The 17,425-nt window shown below is 42.6% G+C and overlaps 1 protein-coding gene across 3 annotated transcripts in view; it reads left to right on the top strand.

The window, feature by feature from the left end:
* The window catches only part of pcdh19 (protocadherin 19), a 420,594-nt gene that overhangs the window by 361,507 nt on the left and 41,662 nt on the right, over window positions 1-17,425 (top strand). For 2 of the 3 annotated variants that reach the window (XR_010001081.1, XR_010001080.1), the window contains exon 6: window positions 14,067-17,287. The gene's annotated coding sequence lies outside the window, so the exon portion shown is untranslated. The remainder of the gene's footprint in view (window positions 1-14,066; window positions 17,288-17,425) is intronic. The other variant, XR_010001082.1, reaches the window with a different exon arrangement.

The raw sequence follows: 17,425 nt of genomic DNA, 5'->3' as shown, positions 1-17,425 counted from the left end.
GTACATTTATTTTACTCTATTATTATAAAAAACATATCACAAAATCACAAGTCGAACACTTCCCAAGTGTCTAGGACTGTGCGATGTATTTTCGGATGATGTGTGCAGATCCCAGTAGGGTGGCCTTTTGCAGTTGGCAGATTGTAATTTTGTCAATGTCTATTGTTTCCAAATGCTGGCTGAGTTCTTTTGGCACGGCACCCAATGTGCCCATCACCCCTGGGACCACCTGTACTGGTTTCTGCCAGAGTCTTTGAAGTTCAATCTTGAGGTCCTGATAGCGGCTGAGTTTTTCCTGTTGTTTTTCGTCAATGCGACTGTCACCTGGGATGGCGACATCAATGATCCAAACCTTTTTCTTTTCCACAACTGTGATGTCTGGTGTGTTGTGTTCCAGAACTTTGTCAGTCTGGATTCGGAAGTCCCACAGTATTTTTGCGTGCTCATTTTCTCTATTATTATTATTATTATTATTATTATTATTATTATTATTATTATTACGTGTATTATTTCACTCTGATCTTATTATTATTATTGCATTTATTATTTTACTCTATTTATTATTACTTGTATTATTTTTCTGTATTTATTATTATTATTACATGTATTATTTTACTCCATTATTATTCAAAGGATACATAAGCACATTGACATTGAAGAAGATGAGAATAATGATTTGATCAGAGTTGGACAGTCTTATCTTAAATTTGAGCTTTATGTACATATTCAAAAACATTTAAACTACTGATGCCTCAATTAATGTAATTTTATTGGTATCTCGACTTATACTGGAGTCAATGTTTCCCCAGTTTTTTTGTGGTAAAATTGGTTGCCTCGGCTTATATTTGGGTCGGCTTATACTCGAGTATATATGGTAGTTCAAAATAGTTGGGATTTACCCGTCAAAAGTTAGGAACTTGATACCCAATGCATTGTGACCTTCATTGGAAGCCTCGGTCCGGATCCCGGCACCAATGAGCGCTTATTTTCCGTTCTGATGCTCCGTCTCCAAGATGCTCTCCTGAGGAAAGCTCATCTAATTCTCATACTTAACACCTTTTCAGACTAAGGTGAAGATTTGTTTGTATATTCTTAGGAGAATATTAAATTTGTCTTAGCCTGCACCTTTCTTTTTATCTCTACCGCTGTAACCTTGATATTGCCTTCGGTGGTTGGTGGAGGGTCCTCATATGAGTCACCTTCTGATTAAATTTTTAATAAAAAGGTGGGATATATGTTTATTAAATTAATAATGCTACCCATCTTATGTGAAATAATTTTAATTGGTTGTTCTGTCATCATGAAATGAGCTGCGGAGAGACAGAAAGGCATTTGCTTCACGTTTTCATTCAAACGTACCTAATTCACACTTTTCAAACCCAAACGCTGTTAGTTATGAACATTGGAAATGTGGTACGACATTAAAAATACAAAAAGCGTACATGAGGAGAAAGTGTACAACCCAGCACATAGATAAGTGGAAGCAATATATAAAAAAGTTGGATGAAAAGGAAAAGCTTGTGAATACCGGAAAAATGTCCACAAGGCGTCACAATCAATACTAGGACTCAAGTTTCCTCTATCACCAGAGACATATTTATTTGGTATACCAAATGTAAAAACAAACAAGAATCAAGACAAATTACTATTTTTTATTGGAACCGCAGCAAGACTAGTTGTAGCTAGAATATGGAATCAAAAGGAGGTACCGTCCATCAACGATTGGATTTTAAAATTGTTCGATATAATACAAATTAACTCAAAGACTAAGAGAAGTCAAAGAAAAAACAGATTGGCTGGGCTTCAGAGACTTTATTCAGAAAGAAGGATATAATTTAACAATAGACTTATTTGATATGTGATATACATCAAAACTACAAGACTGTTAATACCAGAGATGAAAATCTATATATATATAAAAGAGTGATGGAATCCTGGCGATCACCAAAACAACAAAACTAAACACCCCACAACTTCGAAAATTAAGAACACAACCCATCATCCACGCCTCTAGGTTGATACAATGAAAAGAAAAGAAAAATAAAGCCCTAATTAAAGGGAGAGGAATAATTGTTTTTATCCAATTGCTGCCAGTTAGAAGGCTAAGCTCCATCTACTTGGTCTCCTAGCAACCCACTCAGCCCAGGGGACAGGCAGAGTTAGGCATCACTTAGGCCTCTTCCACACTGCCTATAAAATACAGATTATCTGATGTTAACTGGATTATATGGCAGTGTAGACTCAAGGCCCTTCCACACAGCTATATAACCCATATAATCTTATATTATCTACTCCACACCTTTACCCTTTACCTTAACTACCACCAATTCCTCAATGCTTTATTTCCCATCCCACCATACTTCACCACAGCAACGCGTGGCCATGCACAGCTAGTAGACTATAAGATTTTAAAACCCTCAAGAGGTCAATGGGAAGTCATTCAAATTTTTCTTTCTTTTTTCTCTTTTTTTCCTCTTTATTATCTTTATTTTTTCTTATTTTTTTTCTTTTTTCTTTTTAATTTTTTTTCTCACACCTATTTTTAAGTTTATTATTTATTTTTCTTTTTTTCTCCTGGTTTTATCTTCTTTTTCTTCTTGGTCTCTGGTCTCTACTTTCACCCCACTTTCTACACACAATTGTTTTCCTCGCTGTCACTGTAATTATAGATAAAAGCACCGCTTAATTTGCCTCATTGTTGGACCGGCTCTGGCTTATACTCAAGTATATACAGTATGTTCCAAAAATATAACACTAAAGGTTGCCACATTTGCAATTGCAGCCCAAAAGATCAGAGCTAAAGTAGCAAAATCCATACTTGAGGTCAGAAATGGAAATGGCGATGCTTTGGGATGATACAAATCAGACACTGTCATTGTTATGTTGCTGCTATCATAATTTTAAAGAGCTAGTTTTAATTTTTGAATACGTTTTAATGTTTATATCGGAAAGTGTTTATAAAGGTTGTACATTACTGATGTCATGGCCTCTGGCTAGTACAATAAACAATTCAATTCACTCCAGTCTTAAAAAAAGGGATGAAAAACTAGGCTTATACTCGAGTATATACAGTAAGTCCTGTTCCTTTTCCTGCCAAGGAATCCGAGGTCAACTTGGATGTTCAGTTTTACTTGAAAGTGCCAAACGCTTACACAAGCCAGAGCCCTCCATGATGATGGCGAAGGCACAATAGACCAAGATGACCCCTTCAGATCGGAGCAATTCTGCCAAGCACCATGACGCGAGAGACAGCAAGGAAGCCGGAGGAAAACACGGGCTGGCTGACCGCCAGGATGTAGCTCAGTGGGCAGGAGCCGGAGATGGGGGTCAGTGGCGCTGCAGAAATTTCACAGGCTCCTGCCAGAAGCTCAGCCTGGACCATCTGCCAAATTAATATCCCCAGCTATTTTTAATATCTTGTTTCAAAAGGAATGGACGCGAAGGCGGCAGCAGGCAAAGCAGCACGGAAGGAAGCCCTTCATTCAGAATTCTCTCAAAGGCCCTCTCAGACTCATTCTTTATTTCAGATGTGTGATCAAGTCCCAAATCCCCACCAAAGTCACACATTAGGCTGGGAACAGTGATACATAGCATGGAGCCTGATGTGGCAGCTGCCAATTAGTAAGATAAAGAGATAAAGAGTGTGTGTGCACCATGGTTATGTAGCCTGATAGTAGTAAGTAAGTAAGTAAGTAAGTAAGTAAGTAAGTAAGTAAAAGTTTATTTGTATACTGCCCTCTCTCCCGAAAGGGACTCAGGGCGGTCTCCAATATAAAATCAGCATAAAACATTGTACAATAAAACACTGAAAACACTATAAAACGCTATAAGAATTAAAAACAAAAACAAAACATAACAATTGACTAAAACAATCACATAAGCAGAAGGAATATAATCACTCAAATAACATATGAATCTGCAAAGAAAAAAGACCACTGGGATGGAGGAGAGGATTGGATGGAGGAGAGGATGATAGCACCTTAACTGAGAAGTCCCCGCTGACGCAGTAGGTTGAACCGAATCCAGGGAGTGGGGTGAGCTCCACTTGTTAGCCCCAGTGTGATACCTCAGGCACCTTTGGCCCCTGACCCTGTGGCCATTGCTGACTAGGATGAAGAAGACTTGGGTTTTCTCCCATGTCAGCAAGATTCAACTCCTTTCCAGATGCCTTCTATTTATTTATATTTATTTATTTACAGTATTTATATTCCGCCCTTCTCACCCCAAAGGGGACTCAGGGCGGATCACATTACACATATAAGGCAAACATTCAATGCCTTGACATAGAACAAAGACAAACGCAGGAATCCAGACAATTAGTTGCTACTTATTATTACTGATTCTGTTCAACATCTTTATTAACGACTTAGATGAAGAGTCTAGGATTCTAGGATTAAACCAGGGAAACACGCCTAAACATGCCCACTCAGAAATAAGTCCCAGTCAGTTCATGTGGGCTTATTTCCAGATCTAAGAATATAAGATGGAAGAGACGGAAGAGACTGAACGAATAAACAACAACAAAGAATATAACTCGTTTCAGTGTAATTGTGGGACATTTCCGAGCCAGCGCCAATTAAGGATGGCCTTGAAACAGTGCCGGCTCTCCCAGATTCTCCTGACGGGTTAGTGTTTGATCGCAGGGCTTTTTTGAAAACAGAGAGATCGCAAAGACAAAGCTTGAGGAGAAGCGCCAGATTAGCGGAGCGTGGTGACTATGGCTAAGCCCAGTTCTCTTGGGAAGAATTTGGGAGTTAGGCACCTGGCGCGGTGACTATGGCAAGCTCAGTTCTCTTGGGAAGAATTAGGGAGTCATGCACCTGGTTTGGGGGAGCTTATGAACTCCAATAAAAGTTTTGCGCTGGGAACTTTCTTGCGCGGTGTCAACTTTACTTCTTACTGAGAAGCATCATCGTCTCTAGCTCCTGAATTCCCAAGCAGCCTGACTCCTGAGTAGACCGGGCGCCGGTCTACCTTCTTGCCAAGTTTGGACTGTGTTTCAGCTCCAGCACATCCAGCTCGTGCCTTGCCTTGAAATCCTGCTTTGGGACTTTTACCCTGGAGAACTTATCTGTGCTACCTTGCTTCTTTTCCCCACTCATTACTCAAGCCGAGTTTGAGTGTGTTTCGGTTTCTGGACTTTGGACCTTAATATTGTACATAAGACTTTCACTTATTGGACTATTTTTGATCTTTCCTGGAAGGTCAATTGCAAACTCAACTTTTCTGCTTATTCTCTTTTGGAACTTCATTTGCTTCAATAAAGATATTATATTGTTATTGGCCTCTGTGTTGGTTTTCAGTGCTCTCGCTGCCTAGGGGTGTAACACCCAGCTTCTGTCAACCTAGCAGTTCGAAAACATGCAAATGTGAGTAGATCAATAGGTACTGTTCCAGAGGGAAGGTAACGGCGCTCCATGCTAGTGACCACATGACCTTGGAGGTGTCTACGGACAACGCTGGCTCTTCGGATTAGAAATGGAGATGAGTCCCAACCCCCAGAGTCGGACACGACTGGGCTTCATTTCTGGGGAAAACCTTTACCTTTACCTACACCAGGTGAACCCCATGTTACCCATCCCTGAAACATATCCTCTTTTCCAAACCACATCCCAATAAAAACACCCAGAACCCAAATATGTATGGATAAAGTACGAGGATATTGGATGAACGGATTTTAAGCATATGTTTTATATTTTACTAGCTGTGCCCGGCCACGTGTTGCTGTGGAGAAGTATGGTGGTATGGGAAATAAAGTATTGAGGAATTGGTGGTAGTTAAGGTAAAGGGTAAAGGTTTTCCCCTGACATTAAGTCCATTATAAATGGGTTATATAGCTGTGTGGAAGGGCCTTGAGTCTACACTGCCATATAATCCAGTTAAAATCAGATAATCTGTATTTTATAGGCCGTGTGGAAGAGGCCTAAGTGAGGCCTAAGTCTGCCTGTCCCCTGGGCTGTGTGAGTTGCTAGGAGACCAAGTGGGCGGAGCTTAGCCTTCTAACTGGCAGCAATTGGATAAAAACAATTATTCCTCTCCCTCTAATTAGGATTTTATATTTCTTTTCTTTTTGTTGTATGAACATAGAGGCATGGATGAGGGGTTGTGCTGCCAAGTTTAGTGTTTCTGGGATGTGTAGTTTTGTTGTTTTGTCCTAGGCCGAAATTTCATTACCCTTTTATATATATAGCTACTGTATTTAACTGTTTGTAATAGATTTTATATGCTGTTTGTTTTTAATGATGTGTCGGCATCGAATTGTTGCCAATTGTATGCCGCCCTGAGTCCCTTCGGGTGAGAAGGGCGGGATAGAAATATTGGAAATAATAAATAAATAAATAAATAAGAGTTTGGTGTTCAACTGAGTTCTTTTTCACATGCAGACTGGATAGCATTCTTAATCACAACATTGAAAAATAGGCGAAGAACTTGGAAAATTATTTTCTGAAGTACCGTTTCCAGAAACTGAAGTATTTTGGTGTTTAATCAAAACAAACAAACAAATATCTCCTCAAATGTTTCCAAACTTTGGCTACTTTGCTGGGACTCTGAAGGGCTCATTAAGGTGCTCTTGCCGAAGTCTATGATCTGGCCAAGTGTTGCTATAAGACAAAACCTTAGTCACAGCCCTATCTGCAGGAATCAGACTGAGATCTCATGGGAGAGCCTTGGAGCTACCCTGTCCCTGCCCTAATGCCACCAATGTCTGAAAGTTACATATGCCTCATTTTTTTTTTGTATTGCACTAGACGCCATGTAATGAATTTTTTAAAATGCATTGAAGGATAAAGTTTAAAAAAATGTGCAAGATGCATGTTGTTACAACAGCAATAATGGGAACCATTTCATAATATCCATAAGCCTGCTAAATTCTCCAGGAGCTTACAGAAATGTTTTGCTAAACAGATAGGCCTTGCACTTAGTTTTACTATAGAAGATACACACCACTTAATTTCCTCTGGGTATTTCTGCGGTAGCATCCTTGCCATTGCGGCAAAGGCTAAGCTTCCCTCCTTGTTGTATATATTACTATCTCTCCCAGGGAGGGACTACCAAGCCAAGCTCTTTTTTTGGACAGTCGTAATGAGCAACGGTGCCAGGGATGTAGTAATGAATTTCAAATCACAATGGCTCGTTGTGATCATTCCCTATAGCCGCACGCCCCAAGGAAGGTCCAAAACAATGAACAATGATGTTAATTTTGTGTAATGTCATTCATATTCCACTTGCCTCCAAAATGCTCAAGATAGCCTTCATGGCTTTTGTCCTCCCCATTGTATCCTCCTCATAACATCTCTATGGGCAGGATGTTTGCTCCAGTGGGTTCCATGGCGCATTTCATATCTGTGTGCATGTATTCTCTCTCTGTCTCTCTCTCATGCATGTGGATATGCACACAAAATACAGGTAAAAGGTAAACGTTTCCCCTGACATTAAGTCCAGTCATGTCTGACTCTGGGGGTTGGTGCTCATCTCCATTTCTAAGCCGAAGAGCCGGCGTTGTCCATAGACATCTCCAGGTCATGTGGCTGGCATGACTGCATGGAGCGCCATTACCTTCTCGCCTGAGCGGTACCTATTAATCTACTCATATTTGCATGTTTTTGAACTGCTAGGTTGGCAGGAGCTGGGGCTAACAGCGGGCACTCATTCCGCTCCCGGGATTTGAACCTGGCACCTTTTGGTCCGCAAGCTCAGCAGCTCAGTGCTTTAACACACTGTGCCACCAGGGGCCCCAACAAAATACAGAAAGAGGTCTAAATCCCACTGTTAATCACAACTGGAGTAGACTGATCGAATCGATGGAATTTAGAACGTGGGATCCACACACAGCATCATAAAATGGGGACCAGCTGCAATGCCAATTTGCCTGCCTTGTGTGATAAAGTCCAGTGCTCAAATGACTACACTACATAGTTTGTCTTGCCTTTTGTTGTTGTTTATTCGTTCTGTCACTTCTGACTCTTCGTGACCTCATGGACCAGTCCACGCCAGAGCTCCCTGTTGGCCATCACCACCCTGAGCTCCTTCAAGGTCAAGGCAGTCCCTTCAAGGATACTGTCTATCCATCTCACCCTTGGTCGGCCCCTCTTCCTTTTTCCTTCCATTTTCCCCAGCATCGTTCTCTTCTCCAAGTTTTCCTGTCTCCTCATGATGTGGCCAAAGTACTTTAGCTTTGCCTCTAATATCCTTCCCTCCAGTGAGCAGCCATTGGGTATTATTTTCTGGAGGATGGACTGATTGGATCTTCTTGCAAAAGGTCCAAGGCACCCTCAGGATTTTTCTCCAACTCCACAGTTCAAAAGTGTCCATCTTCCTTTGCTCAGCCTTTCTTATGTTCTAGTTCTCACATCCATAGGTTACTATAGGGAATATCATTGCTTTAACGATGCGGACCTTCATTGCCAGTGTGATGTTTCTGCTCTTCACTATTTTATCGAGGTTGGCCATTGCTCTCCTCCTAAGAAGGAAACACCTTCTGATTTCCTGACTGTAGGAATCTTTACGCCTAGAAATACAAACTCTGTCCCTGCCTCCACATTTTCTCCCTCTATTTGCCAGTTATCAATCAGTCTGGTTGCCATGATCTTGGTTTTCTTGATGTTGAACTACAACCCAGCTGTCCCATCACCCAAAATGCCCAATGGGACTCCTGTGCGCATGTGCAGGACTTCGATCACTCACGTGGACGGAAGGCGTGCGCGCTCTCCAGCCGCTGTAACCGGCGTAAAGAAGCTTCCTTCCACCAGCTGAGAGTGCACTTCTCGCGATGCCTTGCTCTTCTCGCGAGGCCTTCCTGGAGGCCTTGCCAGGAAGGCGTTAGGCGGTTTGGTGAGCCGATGGTCCTGTGCTCCGTTGCCGCTGCTGTCGTCATTGCTGGTTTTGTGTGTGTGTGTGTGTGGGGGGGGGGAGGGCGCAAAATTTCAGGGGGGGGGCATTAGGTTTGCTTACTAGGTAATATTACCTAGGGCCGGTTCTGGTCAAAGGCTTTAGAATAGTCAATAAAACAAAAATAGATATCTATCTGAAGCAATAATCAGATACGTCCTATTAATTCAGTGAGACCAACAATGAGATTTAGACTGGACTTAGAGACAAAAAGAAGGGGAGTGGGAGAGAGATATCTCCACTCCCCAAAAACCCCCTTCCATAGTTCATGTCAGATCTTTAGCTATGTTCAGAGACAATGAAGCCTCCTGGGAGGTGGATCAGCAGGTGATGTCCTCAGTTCCACTAATCCAAAAGTTCTGGTGCTTAGCCTTGAGAGCCTTGACTCCACGAAAACACTAGATGTTGCACTTTTGGAGTCCAAGGTTCATTGCTTAGTAAAGATGCCAACCTCTTTCTCCCCACCTCAACTGACCTCTTTCTTCCCATCTCCCAAACATTTCCCTTCCTGATCCTGAAGTCCATCTCAGGATCAGGAAGTCCTTCCACATCAGTGGTTCTCAACCTGTGGTTCCCCACATGTTCTGTCCTTCAACTCCAAGAAATCCTAACAACTGATAAACTGGCTGGGATTTCTGGGAGTTGTAGGCCAAGACACCTGGGGACCCACAAGTTGATAATCACTGTTCAACATGAAGGATATTTCTTCAGCATTATCATTTTCAAATATATAGTCCCCTCTCAGCCTGGGTTGTTCCAGGATGTTTTGTCCTTAACACTCCATAGTTTCCAAAGAGATAGTTGATGTGGCACCTGAAGCATTCATCAATTCATTAGACCAGAAATTGTTGTAAACTCTGCCCTTCTTCATAAGACACCTGTAAAGATGTAGGACACAATCAGCAACCGCTTCTGGTATAATACATCAGTTAGTCTTTAGGGTGCTGGAGGTCTCTTTGTTGTTAACATTATGGTGTTGTTAACATTATGGATTTCAGAAGGGTTCCCTCTATCTCAGGCTGCAGCAGGAGAAGCACATAAATATATTCCTCTGTTCTTCCTCTTTCTCCCTGTTGAGTTTGCCTGTGTGTTTTTTAAACTTGTTCTTTGAACTCTCTCCAGCTTGTCTATCTTCATTAAGATAAGATGCTCAATCCAAACGCAGTGCCTCAAATGGAGGTCCAACTCCTACTGTGTGGAGAGAAGCAATTATCATGCCATTGACAATGGCATCACATTACTGACTCATTCCCTTGGCCTTCCTCCTGACGGATTACCGCTTGCTCAGAACCCTGTTTCCTTATTCTCCCCAACTCCGCTTTCCCCAAATAATGCTCATTTTCTTTCTCTCTCATCATTCTTCACAGGCTGAAAAAAATATATATTGGATGGTATCGATTCTCACAGTATACCCTCTTGAGACCCAGTAAACAAAATTAATCTTTTTAGCTTAACAGTGAATCAGTTATATTAGGAATCACTTTTTTAATATGGGAGAAACAAACAACATAGTTTCTTTTGGGTGTGTGCTAATGAGTAGACCAGAGCTTAAATACCCTAAAGGCACCAAATACCATCTGATCTTGGAAGCTATGCAGCTCAGCTTGGTTCATACTTGGATGGGATACTTCCAATTACAGTAGAGTCTCACTTATCCAAGCTAAATGGGCCGGCAGAAGCTTGGATAAGTGAATATCTTGGATAATAAGCAGAGATTAAGGAAAAGCCTATTAAACATCAAATTAGGTTATGATTTCACAAATTAAGCACCAAAACTTCATGTTATACAACAAATTTGGCAGAAAAAGCAGTTCAATACGCAGTAATGCTATGTAGTAATTACTGTATTTACAAATTTAGCACCAAAATATCACGATATATTGAAAACACTGACTACAAAAATGCATTGGATAATCCAGAACGTTGGAGAAGCGCGTGTTGGATAAGTGAGACTCTACTGTATCTGGAAAGTCCAGGGTGAGAGAAGAACTCTTGTCAGTTGGAGGCCAGTGTGAATGTTGTAGTTAATCACCCTAGTTAGCATTGAATAGCTTCATCTCCTGGCTTCTTCCTGCCTGGGGGCATCCTTTGTTCAGAGTCGTTAGCTGCCCCTGATTGATTCATGTCTGGAACTTCTCTGTTTTCAGAGTGTTGTAGAAGGTTTTCATGGCCAGAATCACTGGGTTGCTGTAAGTTTCCCAGACTGTATGGCCTTGTTCTAGAAACATTCTCTCCTGACGTTTTGCCTACATCTGTGGCAGGTATCCTCATGTTATGTTGTAATTACTGTATTTACTAATTTAGCACCAATATATCACGATATATTGAAAACATTGACTACAAAAATGGCTTGGATAATCCAGAGGCTTGGATAAGCGAGGCTTGGATAAGTGAGACTCTACTGTAATACCAAGTGCCTTCAGATTGGAAAAAATCAATTTATATCCCCATACCCAAAAAGGGAAACGCTAAAGAATGCTCAAACTTCCGTACAGTGGCGCTTATTTCCCATGCCAGTAAGGTCATGCTCAAGATCCTACAAGGAAGACTCCAGCAATACATGGAGTGAGAGTTGCCAGATGTCCAAGCTGGGTTCAGAAAAGGCAGAAGAACCAGAGACCAAATTGCCAATATCCGCTGGATAATGGAGGAAGCCAGGGAGTTTCAGAAAAACATCTACTTCTGCTTTATTGACTATTCTAAAGCCTTTGACTGCATGGATCATAATAAACTGTGGCATGTTCTTGGTGGTCTGGGGAGACCAAGTCACCTTGTCTGTCTCCTGAGAAATCTGTATAAAGACCAAGTAGCCACAGTCAGAACAGATCACAAAACAACAGACTGGTTCAAGATTGGGAAAGGAGTGCGGACATCAGGGCTGCGTCCTCTCACCCTCCCTATTCAACTTGTATGCAGAACATATCATGTGACGTGCAGGACTTGACGAATCCAAGGCTGGAGTTAAAATTGCTGGAAGAAACATTAACAATCTTAGGTATACAGACAATACCACTCTGATGGCCGAAAGCGAGGAGGAGCTGAGGAGCCTTATCACCAAGGTGAAGGAAGAAAGTGCAAAAACCTGGTTGCAGTTAAATGTCAAGAAAACCAGGATCATGGCAACTACACCTATTGATAACTGGCAAATAGAAGGAGAAAACGTAGAGGCAGTGAAAGACTTTATATTTCTAGGCACGAAGATCACTGCAGCCAGGAAATCAGAAGACGTTTCCTTCTTGGGAGGAGAGAAATGGCCAACCTTGACAAAATAGTGAAGAGCAGAGACATCACACTGGTAACGAAGGTCCACATAGTCAAAGCAATGGTATTCCCTATAGTAATCTAAAGATGTGAGAGCTGGACCATAAGGAAGGCTGAGCAAAGGAAGAGAGAGGCTTTTGAACTCTGGTGCTGGAGGAAAATCCTGAGAGTGCCTTGGACCTTGGCAAGAAGATCCAACCCGTCCATCCTCCAGGAAATAATGCCCGATGGCTGCTCACTGGAGGGAAGGATATTAGAGGCAAAGCTGAAGTATTTTGGCCACATCATGAGGAGACAGGACAGCTTGGAAAAGATCACGATGCTGGGGAAAATGGAAAGAAAAAGGAAGAGAGGCCGACCAAGGGCGAGATGGATGGATGGTGTCCTTGAAGTGACTGGCATGACCTTGAAGGAACTGGGGGCGGTGACGGCTGACAGGGAGCTCTGGCGTGGACTGGGCCAGGAGGTCACGAAGAGTCAGAAACAACTATTTATTTATTTATTATTTATTTATTTACAGCATTTATATTCCGCCCTTCTCACCCCGAAGGGGAGTCAGGGCAGATCACATTACACATATAGGCAAACATTCAATGCCTTTTAACATAGAACAAAGACAAACAAACATAGGCTCCGAGGGGCCTCGAACTCATGACCTCCTGGTCAGAGTGATTCATTGAAGTTAATTGCAGCTGGCTTGCTCTCCCGCCTGCACCACAGCCCGGGCCTAATGTGATTAACCAGCAGCTATAGGTTATATTTCAGAGGAAGGCACTGGCAAGATCACTGAGTATTCCTTGCCTAAGAAAATCCAAGGGTATGCATTGTGTCACCATAAGATTATTGGTGACTTGAAGGCAGAAACACAACTTCAAATAGCCAGAATGGGTGAAAACATGTTCAGCTTCTGCCATGCTCAAATTCCAAAGGAAATTCTGAAGCTGCACCACATATAGGCACACAGAATGCGAGAAGCATGAATTGGGAAGCTAGGCGTAGTAAAAGAAGAAATGGAACATGTATAAATATTGCAAGACTTTGGGTGAGTGAGGTCAAGTGGACAGGAATGTGACATTTTGAGTCAGATAATTACGTACACAGTGTTTTACTCGGGAAATGAAAATACAAGAAGAAATGGAATGGCATTTATTGCGAGATTTAGTGAAAACAAGCAAAGGATACGATGCAAAGTCTGAGCAAATCATGTCAATAAGATTTCGGTGAAAACGGATCAATATGAATTCAATCTAAGTTTCTGCTCCAAGTATAACCGAAAGAGTCAGTGCTGTGTTTCAGGAGGAAATTGGCCACATACCACACAGGTCCTGAAGGCAGCACTCAGGGGTTGGAATTCACTTAGGCCCTTCCACACAGCCATATAACCCAAAATGTCAAGCCAGATATGTTAATGTGGGATTTGTGTATTGATAGTGTTTAAATGCAATTTGTGCCATGCTTGTATTGCAACTGATTGCATCATCCAGATTGTATCATAAGGTGGAAAGAGTTAATTGCCAAGAAGCTATGATGACCTGGAACTAGGGAGTATCCAGACACAAGTGTTTGTGCATAACGATTGCATCAGTTCAGTTCAGTTGAGTTCTGTCTGCCTAGAGTTCGAGTCAAGTTCCGTTGGAGAACAGAGCAGTCCTGTGTTCAATGCAGGGTGAGTTTGGGTTTTCAAGTCTATGTAGACCAGCCCAAAGTCTCACCAAACCACATTTCAGTACACCTCCACGATATGTTGTGACAGTACATGCCTGATAGTTTTATTGAGTTGGAGCTGGAAACGAGGCACCAGATGAGCCTAGGTTGACTTCATGTATGCAGGACAGGTGAGCTGAATGCATACCTACGGTACCGAGTTCACTTTTCTTACCTGCATTTAATATCTTTCTGTGTTCTTTCCTCCCCAGGTGCCTCTCCGCTTGGTGTTTCCACTTAGCTTGGATGTTTCAATTTTTTGGATGTTTAGTTCAACTCCTCTCGCTCGAGTCCTCTCTGGCATCTCTCCCCCTCGGAGGGAAGGCTTTCAATGAGTGTTGCTCAGCTATTTCCTTAAATACATCGTCTTCTTTTCTCTTTCCCTCAATCTCGAGATGCTCCCACTGCTTTTCATTTGATCAGGTGCTGAGGGGAAGTTTCAGCTACAGTGTAATTCTCTAGACCTTCTTTAACCTTCTGGAAAATAGGATATTTACTCTTTCCTACTCATCTTTCCTCCGCAAACTCTCAAAAGTAATTGCAAATGCTGCTTTTTTACCACCTCTGCTAGTTCACCTGAAGACTCCAGGGCGAATTTCATTGGGCTCTGCTGATATGAATATATTCCATTGATCTAGATGTAGGTATTACTTCTTCCTTCTGTGGTTTCATTACTTGGAACTGCATTACGCATCGCATCCTTCCTGCCTCTCATTCTGCTAAGTAATTCTTTCTTGCATCTCCCTTCACGTTGGCTATTTTCTGCTAGAAATGATGTTCTCCCTTTGCGGATTGCGCTGGGCCTGGATGAAGAACAATATGGTTAAATTAGGAGGCCAAACGATCAGTGTTCCAGTGAATGTTCACATCGAAAGGCACCGTGGAGTTTGGCATCGATGGAAGAACACACATTGAATTAGTTTGAAGGTAATCGTGAAAAAGGACTCTCTTTCCCTTCTCTTATTGCTTTTGCGGATCAAAATAGAGCAAATAAGCACCTGTCACTTCAGCAGCAATCGTTCAAGAAAGATCTGCTTTGATGAAATATAGATAAATGACAGTTCTCCCAAAGTTGCTGCAAAGTTGCCGGGCTGTGGCGCAGGCTGTTGAGCAACCAGCTGCAACAAATCACTCTGACCAAGAGGTCATGAGTTCGAGGCCAGCTCGGAGCCCCGTGTTTGTCTTGTCTTTGTTCTATGTTAAGGCATTGAATGTTTGCCTTATATGTGTAATGTGATCCGCCCTGAGTCCCCGTCGGGGTGAGAAGGGCAGAATATAAATGCTGTAAATAAAATAAATAAATAAAAACAGGGGCTGCTTAGGGTGTAAGTCTTTGGAGACCATATTGGCCTCTTTGTAATGCCTTTTCATGATTCTGCTATTTTAGATGACAATGTCGGCATAATCAACGCTCTGTAAAGTTGGTGCAGACATCCTCATAACCTCTGAGGAAGCTTGCCATAGATGTGGGCGAAACGTCAGGAGAGAATGCTTCTGGAACATAGCCATACAGCCCAGAAAACTCACAGCAACCCAGTGATTCCAGCCATGAAAACCTTCAACAACACATTGAACATCTCTATGGGGAGAAACTGTTAAATCCCACTTGCCCAGTTTCTAACAGACCTCACAACCTCTGAGGATGCCTGCCATAGATGTGGGTGAAACATCAGGAGAGAATGCTTCTGGAGCTTGGATGTACAGTCTGAAAAACTCACAGCAACCCAGTGATTCCAGCCATGAAAGCTTTCAACAACACATTGAACATATCTACTGTTAAACCCCACTTGCTGTGTTTCCAACAGGCTTCACAACCTCCGAGGATGCCTGCCATAGATGTGGGTGAAACGTCAGGAGAGAATGCTTCTGGAGCTTGGAGGTACAGTCCGAAAAACTCACAGCCACCCAGTGATTCCAGCCATGAAAGCCTTCAACAACACATTGAACATTTCTACTGTTAAACCCCACTTGCTGAGTTTCCAGCAGGCTTCACAACCTCCGAGGATGCCTGCCATAGATGTGGGTGAAACGTCAGGAGAGAATGCTTCTGGAGCTTGGCTGTATAGTCCGAAAAACTCACAGCCACCCAGTGATTCCAGCCATGAAAGCCTTCAACAACACAGAATATTTCTACCATTAAACCCCCACTTGCTGAGTTTCCAGCAGGCTTCACAACCTCCGAGGATGCCTGTCATAGATGTGGGTGAAACGTCAGGAGAGAATGCTTCTGGAGCTTGGATGTACAGTCCGAAAAACTCACAGCCACCCAGTGATTCCAGCCATGAAAGCCTTCAACAACACATTAAACATATCTACTGTTAAACCCCACTTGCTGAGTTTCCAGCAGGCTTCGGATGCCTGCCATAGATGTGGGTGAAACGTCAGGAGAGAATGCTTCTGGAGCTTGGAGGTACAGTCCAAAAAACTCACAGCCACCCAGTGATTCCAGCCATGAAAGCCTTCAACAACACAGAATATTTCTACCATTAAACCCCCACTTGCTGAGTTTCCAGCAGGCTTCACAACCTCCGAGGATGCCTGTCATAGATGTGGGTGAAACGTCAGGAGAGAATGCTTCTGGAACTTGGTCATGCAGTTTGAAAAACTCACAGCCACTCAGTGATTCCAGCCATGAAAGCTTTCAACAACACATTGAACATTTCTATTGTTAAACCCCACTTGCTGAGTTTCCAGCAGACTTCACAACCTCTGAGGATGCCTGTCATAGATGTGGGTGAAACGTCAGGAGAGAATGCTTCTGGAGGTTGGATGTACAGTCTGAAAAACTCACAGCAACCCAGTGATTCCAGCCATGAAAGCTTTCAACAACACATTGAACACTTCTATTGTTAAACCCCACTTGCTGAGTTTCCAGCAGGCTTCACAACCTCCGAGGATGCCTGCCATAGATGTGGGTGAAACGTCAGGAGAGAATGCTTCTGGAGCTTGGCTGTACAGTCCGAAAAACTCACAGCCACCCAGTGATTCCAGCCATGAAAGCTTTCAACAACACATTGAACACTTCTATTGTTAAACCCCACTTGCTGAGTTTCCAGCAGGCTTCACAACCTCCGAGGATGCCTGCCATAGATGTGGGTGAAACGTCAGGAGAGAATGCTTCTGGAGCTTGGCTGTACAGTCCGAAAAACTCACAGCCACCCAGTGATTCCAGCCATGAAAGCCTTCAACAACACATTGAACATTTCTACTGTTAAACCCCACTTGCTGAGTTTCCAGCAGGCTTCACAAACTCCGAGGATGTCTGCCATAGATGTGGGTGAAACCTCAGGAGAGAATGCTTCTGGAGGTTGGATGTACAGTCCCAAAAACTCATAGCAGCCCAGCGATTCCAGCCATAGATGTGGGTGAAATGTGAGGACAGAATGCTTTTGGAAAATGGCCATACAGCCGAGAAAACTCACAGCAACCTAAAGTAAGTAATACATGTCTGTCTGTGTTTATGAATCTGTACATGTCGGGGCATAAAGCCATTATGTTTAAAGTTTAAATGTATCTAACAGCACCACTGCCACCTACATTGCCTTTGTGCTTCCATGTTCCTTGTGTTTTA

This window comes from Anolis carolinensis, unplaced genomic scaffold (assembly GCF_035594765.1).
Source record: "Anolis carolinensis isolate JA03-04 unplaced genomic scaffold, rAnoCar3.1.pri scaffold_12, whole genome shotgun sequence".
In the NCBI taxonomy this organism is placed as follows: domain Eukaryota; kingdom Metazoa; phylum Chordata; class Lepidosauria; order Squamata; family Dactyloidae; genus Anolis; species Anolis carolinensis.
The sequence above is the reverse complement of the archived record's forward strand: the minus strand, read 5'-3'. Positions and strand labels throughout refer to the sequence as shown.